We start from the raw sequence: 14,661 nt of genomic DNA, 5'->3' as shown, positions 1-14,661 counted from the left end.
GTAAGACGTGCCTTTACTTCTCCTTTGCCTTCTGCCATGATTGCGAGGCCTCTCCAGCCTTGTGGAACTGTGAGTCCATTAAACCTCTTTCCTTTATAAATTATCCAGTCTCGAGTATGTCTTTATTAGCAGAGTGAGAACAGACTAATACATATTGTTTCTCCACTTTGTGACTTCTCTGAATTAATTCTGTCAAGTCTGTATTCCTCATCGTCATTAATTCCTCTATTGTTCTGCCCACCCACCAATATTCATTAGCAAGTCATTAGGAGAACCTCTCAGCTCTAGCTCTAAAATCTGTGCCCTTTCCTCCAGCTGCACTGCTACCACTCCAGCCCAAGACACCTGCTTCTCTCTTCTAGGATTCTCCCCAATGGACTTCTTGCTTCTGCCTTACCCTTCCATCTTCTGTTCTCCCCACAGCATCCAGGATGGTCTTAGGTTATAAAAAGACTGGTTTCTACTTGGTATCCTCCACCAAGGCTAGCACTGTGCTTTGCACATAGTAGATGTTTAATCAATGTCTACTTACACACAGTAAATACACTTCTGTTACTCTTCTGCCTATTCCCCTCCAGTGGCTTCCCTTCCAGAGCCCCTGAGGGCCTAGCTGATGCGGCCCCTCTCTACCTCTCACATCTCCTGTCCTTCCACTCTTTTCCTTACTTCCTGTACTCCAGCTCCCTGGTTTTCTTTCAATTGCTCAGACACACCAGGCTGACTTTCATTTCAGTGTTCTTCGACTTTATTCTTTCTTGCTTGGAACATTCAGCCCAACACCTTCTTGTGATTACCTCCTTTGTATTAGGGACTTCTCAGCTCCAATATCACATGCTCAGAGAGGCCTTCCTTACCATGCTGTCTAATGGAGAGACTCTCTCCAAGTCCATTTCAACCCCATGGTCCTGTCTGATGACAATCACAGCAGCTGTTAGTTTGGAAATTATCTTGTTTGTTTAATTGGTTGTCATAGTGATACTCTACCTTTTTCTTGAGAATATAAACATCACAGGAGCAGGGATCTTAACTGTATTATTTCCCAGCATCTGGACAAGTGCTTAGCACATAGAAAGTAATAAGTGCTCAATAAGATATTTGTTGCATGAATGAAGGAATAAATGAATGGGCATACATGCTAAAGTAGTAAAGCAAAGTGTGTGGGCTCAGATCCACATTAGGAGGAAGGACTGAAATAGTAATAGTAGCCATAGTAATAACTACTATAAAAATATCAGATATGACTAGTCTCTGGGAGCGATCTTCATTGTCATCTCATTTTCCATGAAAGAAAACTTGGCTTTTTGTCACATCCTCCCTCCACCAAAAAAAAAAAAAAAAAAAAAAAAATCAAATTTTACCAAGTTTTAGTCAGTAGCGGTAAATATAGCACTCAGCATGTGCCAGGCTTATTACAAGCCTCTTGCATGCACTAACACATTTAACTCTCACAAGAACTTTATGGGGTAGATGCTATTATTATCTTTGTTGTACAGATAAGGAAACCAAAGCATGAAGATGTTGGATTAAATCACGCAGAGTTGCATAGCCCAAAGTCACCGAGCCAGAGGTGGGAATGGAGCCGGCGGGGGGAGGGGGGGGTGCGGAATGAGGCACTCTGGCTCCTGAACCTGTGTTCTTAGCCACCACACCAAGGGCTGAGCTAGTGAAGACATTGGAGAGAAATGGTGGAGAGTGGTCTATCACACGGAACAAGGCACAGTAGTAGAAATCCCTGCTAAGCCTCTTAATTCTTCCTGTGTTGTTTCGTTTCAGCCAATAGCTGCTCTGTTGCCTCATCAGCTCCCCGAAATGGACCCTGTCACTTGATGGGGACGATTGCCTTCTAATCACACTAATCACACTCATCATTCCACTTAGCATGGATGTTCAAAGGATCCTCCCTTAGAACTAGTGGAGGATGATAAATTACTTATCCCAACACAAATTTGTTTATTCCACTGTCACATGAATAATGATATTCAAGTATTAGGATTCGGGGTTGTGGTTGTGAGAGATGTAATAACGTTTATCTTTCTAGTTTAGTTTCTTCCTCTAAACAAAAAAGTATCGTAATTCCAATTAAATTTATTTTCCTTCTCTCCTTCTCACCTTCCTTCCTTCAGTTCCTTCCTTCCTTCCTCCTCCTCCTCCTTCTTCTTCTTCCTCTTCTTCTTCTTCTTTTCTGTCTCTCTCTCCCCCTCCCTCTCTCTCTTTCTCTTTCTTTAATATGAAATGGGGTCTTACTACATTGCCCAGGATGTCAAACTCCTGAACTCAATAAATCCTCCTGCCTTAGCCTCCTGAATAGCTGGGATTCACGTATGAGCCACCGTGGTTGGCTTAAATATACTTCTTGACCACAGAAAAACTGTTTACTCTCTGGCTTTGTCCTTAATTGTATCTGAGAAACAAAGGTATCCCATAAAATAAAGACAAAAGTGTAAATTAGAAATAGAAAAGGAAGAAGCCAGAGAAATGCAAATTAAAACCACAATGAGATATCATTTTATACCAGTCAGAATAGCTATTAATAAAATGACAAAAAAACAACAAATGTTGGCAAGAATGAGAAAAGGGAAGGTTTTATACACTGTTGGTGGGAATTAGTATAACCTCTATGGAAAATAGTATGGAGATTTCTCAAAGGACTAAAAATAGAACTACCATTAAAACCAGCAATCCCATGATTGGGTATCTGTCCAAAGAAACAAAAATCATGACACAAAAAAGACTTGTATGTTTATTGCAACACCATTCACAATAGCAAAGATATGGAATCAACCTAAGTATTCATAAATGGAGGACTGGATAGAGAAAATGTGTTACATACACAGTGGAATACTATTCAGCCAAATAAAAGACTGAAAGCATGTCTTTTGCAGCAAGATGGGTGGAATTGGAGGCCATTATCTTAAGTGAAGCAACTCAGAAACAGAAAGACAAATATTGCATGTCTTCACTTATAAGTGGGGGATAATAATGTGTACACGTGGACGTACAGTGTGGACTGATAGACGATGGAGACTTGAAAGGCTGGGGGTGTTGGGGGTGAATGATGAGAAATCACTCAATGGATACAATGTATGTTATTTGGGTGATAGATATACTACAACCTCTGACTTCACCATTATGCAATAGATCCATGTAACAAAATGACACTTGTACCCCATAAATTTATTTAAAAAATTTTTAAAAGAAACTGGCACAGAAATAATATCCTTTAGTAACCAATAAGTGTGAAAAAAAATGCTTGAAAATGTTGAGCCATGGGAAGGAGGGATATTGAAGGTCTTGGCATGTGTTCCTTGTCTATGAAACACATTAAGTCACAGACATGTCTCCCCCACCCACATAAACTGAGGAACATCTATCTGTTTAGGAAATAAGCTGTCCTAGGTAACCCCCACTCCCATCCTACCACCCTTGGCCTTTTGCTTGGTGGCCTGGTTTGTCCCTGGGCATGCCCACAGACCTCTTAGCTCTAGATGTGATGATCAAAGGGAAGGTCTTAGCTCATCAACCGTGGGACCCAGAATGACCTGCTCTGGATAAGCCTGAGCAGCTCAGGAGGGACCTGGCATTTTGTCAAGTATATGGGCTAGAAACTAGAGTACTGCATTTATTTAGGCAAAGGAATTAAGCCGCAAGTATTTCACTTGATAAATTGGGTGATTTAGACCATATTTATACTCTGGATTTCTGGGAAACAATAACAAAGCATAATAATCAAATGTAGAAATTTTTGAGGATGAAATCATTTTTATAGAATGTTAACTTTGGAAAGCCCTTCAAGGTCTTCCAATGCTGTCCATTTACCAAATGGAGGAAGAGCGAGATCTGGAAGTAAACTGACTTGCTGTAGCTAGCTGGTGGCAAACTAAGCCTCAGAAAACCCAATACAGTGCCCCTTGCACCACAAGATGCCACTCATCGCAAAAACTTGATTTCACCCAACGTTCCAGCAGAATCATGTGGACTGAATAATAGCTGGTGCCACACATCAGCCCAAAGATGGTCATTTGTAAAAAGCCAAGCCCATCTAGAGCTTAACTAAAAAGCACAAATGTGTTAATGGAACATTCCTCTTGATCTCATGCTCCCAGTTACCAAATGTCCTATTACTTCTATTTCCTTTTTTAGACACTTGGTTACAAGAGATGTCTGTACCTGTTGTTTCCTCTTGTTTTTGCCGTCTATGACTAAGTAAAATTTCCTGGCTAGACATCTCTTTAACCCCCTGTAAATTGGCTTCTTTTTTTCACCACTTTGATAAAGCTGCTTTGGCAAAGGTCAACGATGGTTTTAATTACCAGAGATGATGGCAGATTTCCATACCTTTCCTTTTTTTTTTCTAGAACTCTCTGCTGCATGTGCTACTGTTGGTCTTTCCTCCACCTTGCAGAGGTCCTCCCTGGCTACCTATGAGGTTGCTTCTTGCTCTCTTCCTATTTCCTTGAACATTTCTTCTCTGTTTCCTTTTGTAGTCACCTCCTAACCACCTAAAATTCTTGTTCACCCCAGACTTGTTCTTGTTTTATTATTTTACTGCTTTCTTGGAGATATCTCAGTCAACCTCAATGTTTTAATCTTCATCTGTTTTGATTATATGTTGCTACAACAAACCACCTGAAACTTAGTGGTTTCAAACAGTAACAAATTATTATCTTCACAATCCTGTGGGTTACCTGGGTGAATCTTCTTTGTGCAGTATTGGCTAAGGTGCTAACAGGGTTGATTGCTCAAAAATAGCCTCACTCATATAGCTGAAAATTGGTGCTGGCCACTTTACTGGGACAACTGAGGACCTTAGTATTCTTTTTCTTTTTTTTGTTTTTTGACAGGGTCTCACTTTGTCACCTAGGCTGGAGTGCAGTGGTGTGATCTTGGCTCACTGCAGCCTCGACCTCTCTGCTCAAGCAATCCTCCCACCTCAGCCTCCTAAGTAGCTAGTGAGACTACAGGTACACGCCACCATGCCTGGCTAATTTTTGTATTTTTTGTAGAGACAGTTTTCCTCATGTTGCCTAGGTTGGTCTTAAACTCCTGGGCTGAAGTTATCTGCCAACCCCAGCCTCCCAAAGTGCTGGGGATTATAGGTATAAGCCACCACAGGCAGCCATTATTCTTCTATATACTACTCTCCTCATGGCTGCTTGAGATTCCTTACAGATGAGGGCTGTGTTCCAAAAGGAAGGAGTCTGTGGAAGCTGCTGGTTCTCATAAGACAGATTTTAAAGTTCCATCTGACACTTCTGCGCTATTGTATTGGTCAACACAAATCACAAGGCCAGCCCAATGGAAATAATCTACATTTATTGATAGGGAGTGGTATTTGTATGCAAGGAGGGAAGGAATTGATGGTGGACATATTTGGAGATTATCTACTATGTACTCTCATGTGCAAAATTCACTCCTCCCTCAAATTCTCATTCCATATGGAATCAGCTCCAAAAAAAAAAAAAAAAAAAAGGAATCAGCTTTAAGTTTAGGACAACATCAGTTCAAACAGGCATTAGTGAGGATGAGGCATCCCTGGTCTACTCCTTGAATATAGCTTTTCAGCTGTGGTTTCTTGGATGTGAAGATCCATGAAACAAAAAAATCAGATGAGGCTGGGCGTGGTGGCTCACGTCTGTAATCCCAGCACTTTGGGAAGCCAAGGCAGGCAGATCACTTGAGGTCAGGAGTTTGAAACCAGCCTGACCAACAAAACCCAAAACCCCGTCTCTGCTAAAAAGACAAAAAAAAAGTTAGCTGGGTGTGATGGCGCATGCCTGTAATCCCAGCTACTTGGGAGGCTGAGGCACAAGAATTACTTGAACCCCGGGAGGCAGAGGTTGCAGTAAGCCAAGATCACACCACTGCACTCCAGCCTGGGTGAAAGAATGAGACTCTCAAAAAAAAAAAAAAAAAAAAGTCCCAATGATCTCAGAAGCTAACATAAAATTATGAAAAAAAAAGAATAAAGCAACAAATGTTTCTGCTCAAAAAAAGATGAAAACAGGAGACACATGGCCCTACTGTTGTTAGCAATTTTGAAATTCAATTAGGTACATATGGCCATTTTCTCTGATTCCAGGGGTAGAGAACATTCCCTAATTAAGAGTTCATTTCTGAACAGTATGGAGATTCCTTAAAGAACTAAAAGTAGAACTACCATTCCATCCAGCAATCCTACTACCGGGTATCTACCCAAAGGAAAAGAAGTCATTATTTGAAAAATACACAGGAAAATGCATGTTTATAGCAGTATAATTCACAATTGCAAAAATACTGAACCAATCTAAATGCCCATCAGCCAACAAGTGGATAAAGAAAATGTGGTATATATACCATGGAACACTACTCAGCCATAAAAAGAGATGAAATAATGGATTTTGCAGCAACTTGGATGGAGCTGGAGGCCACTGTTCTAAGTGAAGTAACTCAGGAATGGAAAACCAAATTCTCACTTACAAGTGGGAGCTAAGTTGTGAGGACGCAAAGGCATAAGAATGATATAAAGAACTTTGGGGACTCCGGGTGAAGGGTGGGAGTGGGGTGAGGGATAAACGACTATGTATTAGGTACAGTGTAAACTGCTTGGATGAAGGGCACACCAAAATCTCAGAAATCACCACTAAAAAACTTATCCATGTAACCAAAAACCATTTGCACCCCAAAAACTATTGAGATAAACATTTTAAAAAATTTAAGCAGTAAGTATAATAATAATTTGAAAAGATCTGAAAGTCTTTGATCCACGCGGAATAGCGTATAAACTCTTTTTTTCAGAAAGCTGTTTGTCAGCAAACATCATTATGTCCCCTTCCAATGTTATCAAGAACCTAAAACATGTAAGATGCACACAGTTTCAAATAAAATCAATAAACAATGAAAAGAAAGCGTTTGTTTCTGCTCCTTGTGAGTGATTTTCCATGGCTGTTAGCTCTTCCCTCTGGAATCTTGACTTCTCCTTCTAAATTGCCCTTCCTCTCCTGTAAGAAATGCCCTGTGTTTGTAGCCTGCTTCCTGCCATTAGGAAGTCTAGAGTCCAGGGACCTCTTTTTATTTTCCACTCTTTCCCTTTAAGTTAAAGCGATATAATTCCTTTAAAAAATGTTGTGGGCTTCCTGTATATCAAATTATAATCCATACCTAAGACAAAAGAGTATCTGTAAGTCTCTTTGAGATAGAACCCTCAAGTCAGTGTGTGGTGAGGCAAAACATTTATAATTCTCAGAAGTGCTACTGTCTGATTAGGAGGGTCTAGAAATCCCTTTAGCTATTTGTCTAATTGGGAGGTCCATGAGGCATCACTTTAAATCTTGCTGATATTTCAACAAAGGTTCTCACAACCATAGCCCTGATCTGTTCTTTACCTGGAAGCTATGGTTTCTTGGATTTGATTTTTGTCCTTTGGTCATTTCTTACTTTGGGAATCATTTGTTTTCCAGATAATCTGTGAATATAAAATTGTTTAAAAAGATTCCCATCAAGCAAGCCTTGCCTTGGAAATATTGCCTCTAAATTCTGCTTGAAAACCAATCAGTTCTTTCTTAAGCTCATCTCACTCTTCCCTACTTAAAAAAAAAAGCTGCCATTCTGCTTGGAAATCTTTTTAGCCAGATACACACATTTATAGGTGTTCTTTCTATCTTTCCTGTCACTGTGGGCAACATTTCACCAATTATTCTGCCAATCCATAACCATGTCCCTGTTAAATTAAATTTGGCCTTAAGCGTCCTCCACACTTTGAATCCTATTGCAACCTAACTTGAGTATATTCTTGTAACAAATAGCTGAGTCTCAGCCAACCACGGCAGCCAAGCTTTCGTTAATTGCAGGCTGCCAGCTCCCTGTAACGTCCTTGAGAAATCACATCCTAAGAGAAGCTATGTTATAGTGATATAAAGCCCATAATCTGGAGGCGTAGTGTCTGCATTGACAACTCATCTCTACTGTTTACTATCTGGATAATTCCAGGAAGGCTACATAGCCATTTGGTGCCTTGTTTCTGCATCCATAACACAGGCATAATACTAACAGGTAAGTACCTTACAGGTGTGTTATGAAGATTAAATGAGTTAATACATCTATTTTAAATAAGCAGTATCTGGTACCTGGAAGAAGGATAGGAAACACAAGTTATTCTTATTAACGATGATGATTTATTCAGCACCTAGTGCTTAATAAATACAGATGCTCCTGATACTAATAGGTAAGTACCTTAAAGGTGTGTTATGAAGATTAAATGAGTTAATACATATATTTTAAATAAACAGTGTCTGGTATCTAGAAGGAGGATAGGAAATGAGCTATTCTTAATGTTAACGATGATTTTATATTCAGCACCTAATGCTTGATAAATACAGATGCTCCTCAACTTACTATGGGGTTTCTTCCTGATAAACCCATCATAAACTGAAAATATCATACACTAAAAATGCATTTAATCCACCTAACCTACTGAATCTCATAGCTTAGCCTAGCCTGCCTTAAACATGCTCAGAACACTTACAATGGCCTATAGTGGGTCAAGCTCATCTAACACAAAGCCTATTTTATCATAAAGTGTGGGAAAGCTTGGCGATCTATTGAACAGTGTACTGAAAGTGAAAAACAATATTGTATAAGTACTCCCAAGTATAGTTTCTACTGATTATGTATCATTTCGGCACCACCAAAATTAAAATATCAGAAGTGAACCATTGTGAGCCTGAGACTATCTATGGTTGTTGGCTTGAATTCCTTCTTTTTTCTTTTTAACTCTATAGTGCAACCTTCCATTTTTTCACCAAGTCCCACAATTTTCTGTTTAAGTCACAGATTGTCTTGAACATTTGAATGGTGGGATTTCCACCCCCCACACCTCCTCCACCCACCCCCATTCCCTCTGACCTGGGGACAGCTGAAGAAGTAGATGACATCCAAAGATACACTTCTATTTGCCATCTCTGCACTGGGGAATGTCTCCTTGGCTGACTCAAAGGTTCTTCCCCAGCACCAGCCAAATGGAGATACAATATCAGTCAGTTGCTACTACTTCCTCATCTGCCCACATCCTGAGCAAAACAGGGGAATTCTTCACATACCCAGAGGAGTCCCTAAGGTAAATAGTCAAATTTCAATGCCTAATTGCCAACTATGATTCAAAGATAATGTAGCAATGAAAAAGCATGTGAGTCCCTTGCCATAAAAACAGCTCTTCAGAGGAAGGGAGTGTCCCCTAAGAGCCACAACTAGCCAAGAACCAGAAATAGCGAGTTTGTTTCTTAGCTATGTCTCTGGTTTCCTGTATAAAAATAAAATGAAGTGAATCATGTTTGCTCCCTAATCCCCACCAGCCTGGCTGCGCCAGGTGTCGGGACGTTTTCCTACAGCCCTATTCTGAGAACCTCTTCCTAAGATCTCCTGTGAGAGCCCAAAAGGAGAAGACTGGCTCCTAGAGCTCCTCATGGGAGCGCAGCATCTGAAAGGATGCCATCAGTCTAAATGGCCTGCTCCTTTTTCTTGGTACTTTAGAAAATATGTCTCTTTATACAATGCCAACAAAATGATTTGGTTATTTAAAAAATACAACATAATAAGATTAAAACACGTCCCTACAACGATAACCTATATCAAAACAAAAGCAAACACAAGAAGTAATACGCCTTCTCTTCATCACATAGAATCACAGGGTTTCATACAGATTCAGCCAGGAACAGCCTGAGATTACTTTAATGCAGTGCTTCTCAGTGAGGGTGTTATAATAAGTTGAGGCTTTCTGGCTCCCTCTCAGGACCAGTAATGCTCCGCTCCCCTGCCTTCCTCTCCCCAGGTATTGCAACAGTCAGATAGACTTCCACAAATTTCCAAACGCCATCCCACATCCCCTGTCTCTGGGCACAGTACCACAATCCTTGCTCGCACTTGCCCCATTTGAATATCCTGCATTAAGAAAAGTTAAGCAAGGCCAGGCGCGGTGGCTCATGCCTGTAATCCCAGCACTTTGTGAGGCCAAGGCGGGCAGATCACTTGAGGCCAAGAGTTCGAGACCAGCCTGGCCAACATGGCAAAAACCCCATCTCTACTAAAAATACAGAAAAATTAGCTGGGTGTGGTGGTGCATGCCTGTAATCCCAGCTACTCAGGAGGCTGAGGCATGAGAATCATTTGAGCCTGGGAGGCAGAGGTTGCAGTGAGCTGAGATCACACCACTGTACTCCAGGATGTACTCCATCCTCGATGACAGAGTGAGACTGTCAACATTTTGTTCTCCATTTTCCAATGAGGAAACTGAGGCCAGAGTAATTAAGCAGTTTTGTCAAAGCTCACATCATCAAGTAATTGAACTGCAATTTCAAAGTCATTCTTATCTCAGTATGTTGTGCTGCCTCTTATAACCCCAGATGGTGCCAGGACAAGCACAGATGTGAGTTTTAATTTAAAACATTTATTGGGAGACTTTGTGAAGTCTTAGGAATCACTTAGGAATGCTGTCGTGGTCAAGTGACCAGTTAATGAAGGGGCTCCCCACACTGACGAGGAAATCACCAATGGGTTGAGATAGTCCCAAGTGAAACTGTCATGCACCGATTATTTCCCTAGCAGCATCCATGGCTAGCAGCATTCCCTAGCAGCATCCCCACGAGGGATCTTAGTGGCCAAGCAATAGCGTTTCTGCATCTCTGGAAAAGTCCACTCTGACTTTCAGCCAGAAAATAATTGTCTATGTTCATAAATTGGCAAAATACATTTCTTGCTACAATAAACAGGACTGCATCTCAGTAGGGGGTGGGGGAGCCTTTGGATAACTCTCCCTAAAGCTCCCTGCATCTTTTTGTATTTTCTGTCATCCCTGCAACTCACATAAACATTGTTCAGACCTCAGAGATATGATATTAGCTGGTTCTTTTTTAGTTGATTAGCTCTTCTGATATATTAGTAGATTATCAAAAGCAGTTTCAGTATGTCATAAAATCTGTTTGGTATTAAGTTGTACATGATGTGTTTTTCTCCATCTAGCTAAATAGTTTCCTTCAAATCTGGACCAGATGAGCACCCTGGGACTTGCATGAGCTCATGAGTGTATCTGCGTGGAATGCAGTACGTTGGGTCCCGTTGGATGTGTGAGCAAGTGTTTGGCCCCAGTTGAAATATCCTTAGGCGCTGATGCCTCAGTTAGGGAAAAGATAAAGGCACAAGCTCAGATAACACATCTGCAAAATGTTAACGTCCTGGTGGTGCTCTCTATTCGAGCCATTTTTCGGTTCTGTTTGATGGCTAGTTTAGGCAAATTGTGACGAGCATGAAATTGCCTTGATTCAGCAGCCCCTTGGGATGGGCATCTCATCCCTGCTCCCGCTCACTGTGCCTCTTGCTGCCGCAGGCTCACTGAGGCTCCATAGCTGGCTCCTGCTCATTCATTCAACAGGTCTCTTTTGAGCACCTATGATGTGCTAGGCACAGTGGAAAGAGGAGACTAAGAGCAGCCCTTGCTTCTGAGATATGGAGGAGGGTATAGAAATGTGAACCGACAATTGTGTTACAGCAGGATAAATATATCTACTGGAGCAGAAGAAGGGTCCAGACTAGTCCTGGGGAGAAGTGTGGCTCAAGAAAGGCTTCCTGGAAGGTCAACCCAGGAGCAGAGAGTTGAAGAAAACCCAAGAATGAGAGCTGGTGCTGGCCAGCTGTAAATAAGAGAGAGGTACCCCTTCTGGCCAGGAGCAGTCTCCTGCAGGCCATGCAGGTTGGCAGGCCCAGTGTGAGCTGTATTTAGTCTCTCCTCGTCCTCTCAATTAGTGCCCTTGAGAAGTCAGCAACCTGCACAACCTTCCATGGGATCCTGGGATTATCCATGCCTTTAGTTTCCTAGGGCTGCTTAACAAATTATCACCTACTGGGTGGCTTAAAACAACAAAACTTTATTCTCTCATAGTTCTGGAGGCCAGAAGTCCAAAATTAAGGTGTTGGCAAGCCCATGCTCCCTCTGCAGGCTCTAGGAGAGAATCCTTCCTTGCCTCTTCCAGCTTCCAGTGATTCCTCTGGGCAATTCTTGGTTTCAGGTTGCACTGCATTGCTCCAATCTCTGCCTCTGTTTTCACAAGACTGTCTGCTCTGTGTCAAATCTCCCTCTGCCTTTCTCTTATAAAGACACATGTCATGGGATTGGGGGCCCACTCAGGTAATCCAGGACGATCTCATCTTGGGATCCTTAAGTTGCTTGCATCTGCAAAACCATTTCTCCAAATAAGGTCACATTCTCAGGTTCTGGAAGTTAGGACAGGGCATATCTTTTTGTGGGCCACTACTCACCCCAAGAGACCAGGTGAATAAGGAAAAAAGTATTTTCAGACAGGAAGAGCAGAGGATGTAAAGGCAAGGAGGTGTTTGTGGACTTGCTTCATTCTTCAGTGGCAAGAATGCCTGGGGCTTAGGCTGCCAGAGGTGTGGTGGGGAGCTGAGACTGCCTTGGGAAGCAAGTAGCTGGTCTCAGAGGACCTGGAGTGCCCAGCCAAGAGGCTTGAACCACAGCCCAAAGGCAATGAGTCAGCTTTGCAAAATTTTAATTTTAACCTAGAAAGATCACGTGGGCTGATGGTTAGAGAATGTACTGGAGGCCAGCAAGACAGGAGGTGAAGAAATTCCTTCCAGAGGATGTTGCTCTTCCTCAGGTAAGGAATTTGGTGGCCTGAGCTTTGGAGAAGAGGTTATGATGGTGTGACACTGAGGAGAGGGGACCACACACAGCACTTGGTGACTGATGTGAGCTGAGTGGGGAGGGAGCACTATTCCGGAGGTGTCCTGGCCCCAGCACTGCCCATCGTCCACCTTCAGGCAGCTATGGATACACTGGCACTGCTCTTCACAGATCAGCCCTTCGCACTTGAGAATTTGAACATGAATTTTCAAGAGCTTTGAAAGCACTTTGACACAAAAGAACATCCCCAAGAACTGGGTTGAATACTGACCTCTCGAAATTCATGTCTTCCTCGAACCCGTGGATGTGACCTTATTTGAAAGTGAGTCTTTGCAGATGTAATTATGTTAAGGATCTCAAAATGAGGTCATCATGGCTGATCCAGGGGGGCCCTAGGTCCAACAGCAAGTGTCCTTATGTGAGAAACGCAGAGAAGGGACACTTAAGGAGAAGAGGGGGCTGTGCGAAGATGGAGGCAAAGATTGGAGTGACGCAGACACAAGCCAAGGAATGCCAAAGATTGTCTGGAGCCACCAGAGGCTGGAAGAGGTAAGGAGGGATTCTTCAATAAAGCCTCCAGAGGGAGCATAGCCCACACCTTGATTCCAGACTTTTTGGCCTCCAGGGCCATGAGAGAATAATTTCCTGCTGTTTTAAGAAACCAAGTTTGTAGTAATTTGTCATGGCAGCCCTAGGGAACTGCTACAGATTGACAATGAGCATGAAATACTTTGGACTTTAAAATAATAATAAGAAAAAGGAAAATAGCAAGATGACTAGATGACTAGAAGTATGGGAGTTTCGTACTAGCAGCTATTCTTGTTCTAAGAAAGGGGCCCCTTCAGCCTTCCTGTCGCTGTGCCATAAGGGACCAAGCTGTCTTGACCTTTTAAGTGAGTTTGCTAATCCCTCCACCTGTTTTCTTTGCTAATATAGCTGTTCTTTCTGTCATGCTAGTGTGCACCCGGGGAGCTGACAGAAATCATTGGCTCTTGATACTGATCATGCAATAAAAATGGCAAGCTGATTAGTCAGCCAGAAAGGAGAAGCCTTTTTCCCATTAGAGGCATGATCTAATGCTGTAATCACCTAGCCTGCTGACAGCGGCCAAGTGCTTGTGGTCGCAGAGTCCTCTGAACAGGTGAACCCTGTTAAAAAGCATCCTTCTCCATGGTTTCAGCTGTGCTGCAGAACATCTTAAGTCTCAGTCCCTGAAATATAACAATGAGACGGAACTCCTGTGTCCCTGAGTTTATGACAACCTTCCAAGACCATCCTTTTTGTAAAAAATATGTATATATATATGCAAATAAAAGAACTCCAGCTTCCAAACCAGGAGGCTTCAGGAAGCCCAGGGTTCTTCCAAGGAATGTAGACACAGTCTTGGCATTCACTTACCATTTCTCCACCTGAATGTGTGTCCCTGATCCAATGGATTCAGTGCCTCCCTTCACCCCAAGACAATGCTAACATGAGGCTTTCTGGCTCAACTGAAAGCTTGAAAGAATTTCAGTGCAGAGAGGGAAAAATTAAGCTCTGTGTCAGCCATGACCAACCATACCCCAAGTCCTTAGGTCAAATCTCATCCCACCCAATTCCTACTGGTCTTCCTTCACCTTCAGGCTCCCAGCACATTGCCAGGTGTGCTCCTATGCCGTCTTTACCTCCACACCGGGGTTTGCATTGACTGTGTTTCTCTTTCCCTGAATGCCGTGCCCCCACAGCCTCTTCCCTCTGTCTACCAGAGGAAGCCCCAAATCCATTAACATCGGTACAATCCTCACTCTTTTACTTTGGTAGACACAGAGCTTGAGTGTTTCCTTGTCTAGGCTTTCCCATCCCAGAACGGAATTTCCTTTTGCACAGATAAAAGCTCAATTAAGAACGTTTTCTCCACAAGAAAGCATTGGCCCCCACAGACTAATTTGGGTTTCCATTTTTAGCAGCACAAAGAATTGGCAGAAGCTTTGAAATTGCAGTTCTTCCTCAAAGAC

General features: G+C 42.3%; 1 long non-coding RNA gene across 4 annotated transcripts in view; it reads right to left on the bottom strand.

Moving 5' to 3' along the window:
* The window catches only part of LOC134758307 (uncharacterized), a 41,902-nt gene that overhangs the window by 7,961 nt on the left and 19,280 nt on the right, over nucleotides 1-14,661 (bottom strand). The window lies entirely within an intron of this gene.

This window comes from Gorilla gorilla, chromosome 3, assembly GCF_029281585.2.
Source record: "Gorilla gorilla gorilla isolate KB3781 chromosome 3, NHGRI_mGorGor1-v2.1_pri, whole genome shotgun sequence".
NCBI lineage: Eukaryota > Metazoa > Chordata > Mammalia > Primates > Hominidae > Gorilla > Gorilla gorilla.
This window is presented reverse-complemented; position numbering and strand designations above follow the sequence as displayed.